This window comes from Propithecus coquereli, unplaced genomic scaffold (genome assembly GCF_000956105.1).
Source record: "Propithecus coquereli isolate 6110/MARCELLA unplaced genomic scaffold, Pcoq_1.0 Scaffold35, whole genome shotgun sequence".
Lineage (NCBI taxonomy): Eukaryota > Metazoa > Chordata > Mammalia > Primates > Indriidae > Propithecus > Propithecus coquereli.
This window is the reverse complement of record NW_012149174.1, coordinates 2905583-2912408: the sequence shown is the minus strand read 5'-3', so window position 1 is coordinate 2912408 and position 6826 is coordinate 2905583. Positions and strand designations below refer to the sequence as shown.

Genomic DNA, 6826 nt, shown 5'->3' with positions numbered 1-6826 from the left:
GAAGAAGGAAGTAGGGGGTTAACAGCCTTTCTCTGTTGAGGCAACAGGAAGAAAATGAAGGCTGTCCTTTTAGACCCAGCTGATAAGTGAGGCAGGCACCCTGATGCTGCACCCTACTCCCTGCCCCTTCAGCTCCTGCTGCCCTACCTTAACCTCTGAACAACAGAAGCACTTCTGTCTGTGCCCTGCATTTAGGGTGCATTAGAAAGAACACTGGGCTAACACCCTCAGGGAAGCCATGTCACCTTCCTGCTCCCAGTTCCCTGATATATAATGAAGGCTTAAAATTGTCATAGTAGGCGTTTCCCACAGTAGCAGGAACTAGAGCTGTGGCTTCTGCTATTTATACCGTATTGCACTCCTAAGGCAGCAGCTGTTCTGGTGATAAAAGTGAAAGAAGTTGCTGGGTGTAGGATAAGAAAATCAATACTTTCCCACTGGGCCTGGGGCCAACAGGAGGGGGCTTGCCCCAAGCAGGGACAATTGCTGCCCCATCCTACCAGTTGTCAGTATGAGGAAATTGGGGCCCAGAATAATCAGACAATCTTTTTTTCCAAGACAAGCTAGAAGTCCAGACTTTTCTGTTAAATTTTCTGATTTTTTTTTTTTAAAGACTGGCCATGAATTCATTAAAAAACAAAAACAAACCCAAAAAACCTACTGCTTGTACAAAACAAATCTGAGGGCTGATGCAGCCCAGAGGCTGTCAGTGTGTGACTTCTTTCCTAAGTCTTTTAAAAGAAGAGAATTGAAATTTTCATCAGACTGGAAATAGGTAAACAGGACAAAAACTCTTGAATCGCTGCTTGTCCTAGTGTGGCAGGGCCTGGCAACGCCTCCCTGAGGGAAATAGAAACACGGATTTGCCCTTCCTGATGGACACAGTTTGAATGAAATATTGTCGTCATACCTTTCCATTGCAACTAAATATAAAAATACAAAAACATTCAACAAGTCACATACAGTAGAATGAAAAGAGCCTATTATAATTAGTTGATTAATCATCGTCAGCCTCTTGTTGTGTGCTGATACATGAGTAATGTATGTTGGGAGTATTGATTACATCCAAGCTAGGGTTCCTTTGTGGCCATTACCTGAAGGACACAGTGACCACAGAGGTCCACCTCATGTTACTGCCTTTTGCAAAGTGATGATGGGGTGCACAGCCAGGTGTAATTCAAGCACATCTTCCTACAGGCAGTGGGTGGTTGCTGGTGCACTGCTGTAGCTGTATTGCTTTCAGCCTTAATGGGAATCTTTATTGAAACAGAAACCTAATTCCATTTAGGTTAATAATATGCCCACTCAATCTTCCCTTGCAGAACCAGCCTGAACTTTACACTTTCTGAGGGGAGGCAGGGAGTGATTCCTCATTGCAGGTGGATATCTCATCAGATAAAGCAGGGTTAGGAGAGATTTACATTTTTACTCTAAGCCATTTTGGTTGCTTTTTTTTCATAGTGAAAGTGCAGCAACTCTCTGTTATCTCTGCATGCAGTCCTGCTAAAAATGCAGTGTAGGACCACAGTAGTTGGCATTTGTCTCCCAGATGGCCCAGGCTGAAACTTGGGAGTGGAGTGAACTTACACCCAAGCTGGTGTTGCACCAGGACTACAGCTATTCATTCCGACTCTGCCCTTTTAATCCAGGCTCCCTGCATGATTAATGGCTATGGAAATAATCTATGGGGCCAAAAGGAGGTTCTAGGAATGTGACAACCTGGATGTCTTTTCCATCCTTCCCACCCCCCACTCCAAAAGTTCTTCCTGTCCAGACTCAAACAGCTGCTAACTCCTGTGTGTAGCTGGATGCTAGTGAGGCCTGTGGCTCTGGTAGGTTCCAAGCAGAGAGAATTGTGAGGTTCCTTGTCCCAGTGGGCTGGGCAAGTGCCTAGAAAATCGTGTCCAAGGTGAAGAATGGAAGGCAGCAAATCCCCAGGAGAGCTGGGCGGTCAGGGCTACAGTCAGCACAAGCCCATGTGACTGTGCTGAGTTTTCCTGTCCCTAAAGAGGCCAAGGAGGAGCTGAATGGGAGGCTGAGTCCTTGACCCTCAAACTGGGCTGATGAGAAGTCTAGGGGGCAGGGAGGCTCCCCAAGGTGCCTAGCAGGGTGCTGGCAGCCTGTGGGGACTGAGATTTTGTAACCTTCTAGCACCTGTGGGGCTCCTGCCACTTAGAACACATAAACCACCACACCCTGAGAGCTAATGAGCCCATGGAAAAAAATAACATCCCATTTGAAAAGGGCCAGCAGCCAGAGAGAGGATAATCAGTTAGAAAAGCAAAACACATTCCCAGCAAAATAAAGTGGTGGAAGGAGATCTGCGTGGGGGAGGGGTGGGGATAGGAGCTTAGATGAAAAAACAGCGACTGTTGGGGAGTGGAAGGAGAGGGGGAAATCCACAGGATTCCAAGGCTCTAAGGAAGGGAGGGGAGAGAACAGCAAAACGACTCTAAAGCTCTCCTCTTGTTGGAGTGAGGAGGAATCAGGAGGAAGCCGAAGCATCTCAGTGGTAAGGATGATAGTATCTGGTTTTCGAATGCTAGTAGTCAAAGTATGTGTTGGAATGGAACCAGGAAGGAATGATTTTTTTTCAAACCAGCTACAGTAAGGGAAAGAAAAAAGAAAAAAACACTAAAAATAAATTATAGAAAAAAAGTAAGTTGGAAGAAATAAAATTAAGTAATATATCACAAAATGTGAAATCTGAGTTCTTTCTTTAAAAGACAAAGTATTCTTAAATACCATGATGTGAAATTTTAAAAAAAGATAAACTATTGGATTGGGTTAAAAAAAAAACCCCAAGCCTACCTATATAAGAAACAAACTAAAGCTTGGTAACAAAAGAAGGGTGAAAATCAAGAAGTAGACAAATGCAAGCAGAAAGAAAGCAGATATATTAATATTATGTATGGTGGAATTTTATAGGAAAAGCACTACAAGGGGGTTTTAATGTAATGATATAAGAGATACTATTAATAAAGAAAATATAATGATCAAAACATACAGGTACCAAACATCAAAGAAGCCAAATCTAAAGCAAAAACAATCAGAAATGCAAGAGCAACCTAACAAAAAAATACAATGATGGTGGAAGACTTCAATATATTCTCCATGAGTGAATAGGTCTGATAGATAAACAATAATTAAGGACAGAAAGGAGTTGATTAATATGATCAATAAAATTAATTTAATGACTGTATATAGACATTATATCCTTCAAATATCATTTTTTATTGTGCTCATGAAACACTAAAAAAAAAAATCAATTCTGTACTTGACCATAAAGAAAATACATTTTTAAAAAGTAAGATCTAACAGACCACCTGATCATAATTCAATGAAATCAGATCTAAATAGAGGACAAAAGAAATTCCTAATGACATGGAAATTAGGAAATGTGCTACTAGAAAACAGGTGGATCAAAGAAGAATTTTAAAGGAAAATTACAAACTAAAAAACAAAGACAGGAACAAAGCTGTGGGACACAATGAAAGCTTACTCAGAGGAAAGTTTATAGTTTTACATTATTTTTAAGGACGAAAGATGAAAAATAAAGGAACTAACTGTATTCATCTTAAGATACTAGAAAAAGAACAATAACCAAAGGAAAAGGAAATTAACAAAGATAAAACACATATGAAGCAAACAAACAAAAAAATATATAGAAAGGATAAACCAAAATGTGGCTTTTCAAAAAGACTAATAAAATAGATAAATTTCTCAAGGGCCTGCTAAGAAAAAAGACTAAGAGAAGAAAAATATTGAAGAGTTAGAATGAGAAAGGAGATATAATTCAAATAAAGATTAACAGAATTAGAATACTACAAGAAACTTTGGAGCAACAAATGTGAAAACCCAATGAAACTGGATGATTGCCTAGCAAAATATAAATTAACAAAATGGATCTTAGCAGACATGAAAAATCTGAACACATCAATTACCACAGAAGAGATTGGAAATGCAATTAAAAATCTACTATTGAAAAAAGAATCAGGCTGGGCCTGGTGGCTCACGCCTGTAATCCTAGCACTCTGGGAGGCCAAGGTGGGAGGATCACTTGAGCTCAGGAGTTTGAGACCAGCCTGAGCAAGTGCAAGACTCAAGACTCTGTCTCTACTAAAAATAGAAAAAATTAGCCAGGCATGGTGGCATGCGCCTGTAATCCCACCTACTCAGGAGGCTGAAGCAGGAGGATCACTCGAGCCCAGGAGTTCGAGGTTGCTGTGAGCTAGGCTGATGCCACAGCACTCTACCTAGGGCAACAGAGTGAGACTCTGTCTCAAAAAAGAAAAAAAAAGAATTGGAACCACATGGCTTCATGGCCATGTTTTATCTAATCTTTAACACAAATAATTCCATGTTATTTAAATTATTCCAGGCCATAGAAAAAGGTGAAAAGACAACCATTTTGTAAGTCAGCAAAACTGTAATATAAAAACCTGACACAAGCTATTACAAGAATAGAAAATTATAAAGTAATCTTACTTATGAATGGATGCAAATTTCTAAATGTAATACCAACAACATCTGGTTAAATGTCACATAGTGAGCAGAAATATTTACTATTGTTCTCTTCTAAAAGTCTAATAAAATGACAGTACAATGATCAACTTGAAGGATGAAAGAACAGGAGAGAAGGCAACAGCAACAAAATTTTGAAAGTTTGAAAAGAGATGTACGAGTGGTAACTGACTGAACAAATTATAGACAGCCAAAACCCAAGGCAGAAGTGAGTTCCACCCCAGAAATGCTCAGGAACTGGCAGAATTGAGTACCTATGAAAATGGAGGATCTAAGAGGAGTGGAAAACAGGGAAATTAATTTAAAAAATCCACATAAGGAATACTTAAGTCTCCCAGGTCACTTCCTTTGCCTTACAGAGGATGAGTGGCCCTCCACTGCCTCCTGACAGAAGACTCTCTGGAGCAGCTGAGCCAGAGGGATTTGGGATTCAGGGACATCAGGCACACTGAGGCAAGGGTACCATACAGAAAATGGGAATTAGGAGGAAGAGTAGTTCTAGAGAGGTGGGACCCCTAGTCTTCTTCCATGCTTTCCCTCCCAGAATGCTAACAGCCGTGCTTATCTTTTCCAGGAAGGACATTAGAGGTTTTTCTCTTTGGGAATCTGACCAGCCTAGGAGAGGAGACTTAAAGATACTGACAGTAGAAGTCCCCAGTGAAAGAGGTAGTGGTGCAGGGTGGCTCACAGGTTCTAGCCACACCCAGTGAACTCCCAACAGCCATTTAGTGCATCACTCTGAAATATGAGCAGACAACCAGGGATCACCAGGTATGTGAGGATATCTCACATGAAAAGCAGAGACAAGAAAAGAAAAATGAAAAAGTATAGGCAGCAGAAGGAAAAATTTTTTAAAAGCCCCTGATCTCTCTAGAGAGAAAAGAGAAGATACCATATTTAAGAAACAAAAGAAGCTATTAAACAATGAGTGTTTAGAGAACAGTTGAGAGATCTTGGAGATTAAAATAGGGTAGCAGAAAGGAACAATTCAGTAGTAGAGTTGCAAGAAGTATTGTCAAATTTAGCAAGTAAAAGTTCGGGATACCCAGTTTTATTTAAATTTCATATAAACAACAAATAACTTTTTTTCTCATTACATATTTTTTATTGAGGTTTAATTTATGCAAAATAAAATGCACAGAGTTTAGATGTACAGTTCTTAGTATTTTGATGAATTTATTCCCCCAGGTAACTCCCACCCTAATTAAGACATGAAACATTTCTGCCACCCTGGTAAATTTGTTCTGTGCCTCTAATTCTTTCCACGTGGGCAGCCACTAATCTTTTTGCCATGAGAGATGACTTTTCCTTGCTCTAGGGATTCATATACATGGAATTCATACAGTATGTAGCCTTTTGTGTCTTTCTTTTGTGCCACATAATGTTTTTGAAATCCATCCATGTCGTTGATCTGTCTACCTCTAACATGCTCTTGAACGGGAATCATTACATGGGACGTTTTACGTTTAGTGTCACTCCCTACCTTGTAGAAGTGAACAGCCGAAAACATTAGAACTGAAGCATGGAGAACCAACCTGGGATTCCAAAATGGGATAGAGGCAGTAAATGTTAGGATCTTGGCAGCAGCCAAAATGGACTATTCTGTGGCCAAGGAAGACATCTGTAGGAACCTTAACATTGGGGTATGAGCTGAGTTGGTACGAGGGTGCCTGGTGACCTGCATTAACGAGGGCTACAGGATAGGCGTCGTTGGGGGATCTGGGTTGTTTGTCCGTGTTTCTCTGGCAGGGACTGGTCTTGACTCCACCCTGAGGTATCTGCTTCTGCTGAGTTTCTTGTTTTTGCTGAACGTTCTTGCATTTTGCTTTCTTGAATTTTGCTCTGTGGTTTCTGAACCAAACCTGTATGCTGTCAGATGTATGTCAATTTTTGAGGCCATCTCTGAAGGCTGGGGTTTGGGCATGGGTTCTTATTCAACAAGATGTTCAAAGATTCCAGTTGCTTCTCAGTGAACATGGTTTGTTTTCTGTCTGGATGCACCTGGTGCTTGCCTTTAGGAAGCTCCTCTGAGCCTGACATCTTCTGATCCAGTTGTGCTCCTGTGATCAGATCCAGTGATAAGAGCTCAACAGCAAATAAATTTTTTGTATAAGTGTGTCCCATGCAATACTTAGTTTGTCTGAAATTCAAATTTACCTGGGTAGCCTGTATCTTACCTTGTAACCCTTGTTGGGAAGTTGATGTCGAAGTCTCCAAGAAAACACAATCAGATAGATGGACAAACAGAGAAAAGAAAAGATAAAATTGAAGGTTCAGTTGAGGAAGTCCAATATCTGAATGA

The 6826-nt window shown here is 40.5% G+C and overlaps 1 pseudogene; it reads right to left on the bottom strand.

Moving 5' to 3' along the window:
- Positions 1-5996: 5996 nt before the first annotated feature.
- Positions 5997-6564, bottom strand: LOC105815871 (annotated as a pseudogene).
- Between the last annotated feature and the right edge of the window lie 262 nt (positions 6565-6826).